The sequence below is a fragment of the Bison bison genome, unplaced genomic scaffold (genome assembly GCF_000754665.1).
Source record: "Bison bison bison isolate TAMUID 2011002044 unplaced genomic scaffold, Bison_UMD1.0 scf7180017864486, whole genome shotgun sequence".
Classification (NCBI taxonomy): Eukaryota; Metazoa; Chordata; class Mammalia; order Artiodactyla; family Bovidae; genus Bison; species Bison bison.
This window is the reverse complement of record NW_011495046.1, coordinates 6705007-6707412: the sequence shown is the minus strand read 5'-3', so window position 1 is coordinate 6707412 and position 2406 is coordinate 6705007.

Below are 2406 nucleotides of genomic sequence, written 5' to 3'. Positions count from 1 at the left end.
GAGTTCAAAAGCATCAATTCTTAGGCACACAGCTTTCTTTATAGTCCAACTCTCACATTCATACATGACTACTGGAAAAACCACACCTTTGACCAGACAGACCTTTGCTGGCACAGTAATGTCTCTGCTTTTTAATATGCTGTCTAGGTTGGTCATAGCTTTTCTTCCAAGGAGCGTTTTTTAATTTCATGGCTGCAGTCACCATCTGCAGTAATTTTGGAGCCTAGAAAAATAAAGTCTGTCACTGTTTTCATTGTTCCCCCATCTATTTTCCATGAAGTGATGGGACCAGATGCCATGATCTTCATTTTCTGAATGTTGAGCTTTAAGCCAACTTTTTCACTCTCCTCTTTCACTTTCATCAAGAGGCTCTTTAGTTCTTCTTCGCTTTCTGCCATAAGGGTGGGATCTGCGTATCTGAGGTTATTGATATTTCTCCCGGCAATCTTGATTCCAGCTTGTGCTTCATCCAGCCCAGCATTTCTCATGATGTACTCTGCACATGAGTTAAATAAGCAGGGTGACAATATACAGCCTTGACGAACTCCTTTCCCAATTTGGAAGTAGTCTGCTATTCCACATCCAGTTCTAACTGTTGATTTTTGACCTTTACACAGATTTCTCAGGAGGCAGGTCAGGTGGTCTGGTATTTCCATCTCTTTCAGAATTTTCCACAGTGTGTTGTGATCCACACAGTCAAAGGCTTTGGCATAGTCAATAAAGCATAAGTAGATGTTTTTCTGGAACTCTCTTGCTTTTTTGATGATCCAAGGGATGTTGGCAATTTGATCTCTGGTTCCTCTGCCTTTTCTAAATCCAGCTTGAACATCTGGAAGTTCACGGTTCACATACTGTCGAAGCCTGGCTTGGAGGATTTTGAGCATTACTTTACTAGCTTGTGAGATGAGTGCAACTGTGCAGTAGTTTGAACATCCTTTGGCATTGCCTTTCTTTGGGACTGGAATGAAAACTGACCTTTTCCAGTCCTGTGGCCACTGCTGAGTTTTCCAAAGTTGCTGGCATATTGAGTGCAGCATTTTCACAGCATCATCTTTTAGGATTTGAAAGAGCTCAACTGGAATTCCATCACCTCCACTAGCTTTGTTCAGAGTGATGCTTCCTAAGGCCCACTTGACTTTGCACTCCAGGATGTCTGGCTCAAGGTCAGTGATCACACCATTGTGGTTATCTGGGTCATAAAGATCTTTTTTGTATAGTTCTTCTGTGTATTTTTGCCACCTCTTTTTAATATCTTCTGCTTCTGTTAGGTCCATACCATTTCTGTCCTTTATTGTGCCCATCTTTGCAGGAAATGTTCCCTTGGTATTTCAGAATGAAATGAAGAGTACAGAATGAAGCAGGGCAAAGGCTAACAGAGTTTTGCCAAGAGAACACACTGGTCATAGTAAACACCCTCTTCCAACAACACAAGACAAGACTCTACACATGGACATGACCAGATGGTCAATACCAAAATCAGATGGAGAAGCTCTATGCTGCTGCTACATCGCTTCAGTCGTGTCCGACTCTGTGTGACCCCATTGACGGCAGCCCACCAGGCTTCCCGTCCCTGGGATTCTCCAGGAAGAACACTGGAGTGGCTTGCCATTTCCTTCTCCAATGCATGAAAGTGAAAAGTGAAAGTGAAGTCGCTCAGTCATGTCCGACTCTATCGACCCCATGGACTGCAGCCTACCAGGCTCCTCCGTCCATGGGATTTTCCAGGCAAGAGTACTGGAGTGGGGTGCCATTGCCTTCTCCGGGAGAAGCTCTATACTGTCTGCAAAAACAAGACCAGGAGCTGACTGTGGCTCAGATCATGAACTCCTTACTGCAAAATGCAGACTGAAATCGAAGAAAGTAGGGAAAATCACTAGACCATTTAGGTATGACCTAAATCAAATCCCTTATGATTATAAAGTGGAAATGACTAATAGATTCAAGGGATTAGATCTGATAGACAGAGTGCCTGAACAACTATGGACAGAGGTTCATGACATTGTACAGGAGGCAGTGATTACGACCATCGCCAAGAAAAAGAAAGGCAAAAAGGTTGTCTGAGGAGACCTTACAAATAGCTGAGAATATGATATAGCCATTCATTTAATGAAATCATAAAGTCATTAAGTATGACTATAACTATTATCAAAAAGATAAGAGATAACAAGTGTTGGCCAGGATGTAGAGAAAAGGGAACCCTAGTTCACTCACCATGAATGGGAATACAAAGTGGTGTACTATGGAAAATAGTATGGAGGTTCCTCAAAAAATTAAATATAGGACTACCATACAACCCAGGAAATCCAATTCTGGGCATTTATCCAAAGGCAATGAAAACACTAATTCAAAAGGATACATGCACCTCTGTGCTCTTAGCAGCACTATACAATAGCCAGGACATGGAAG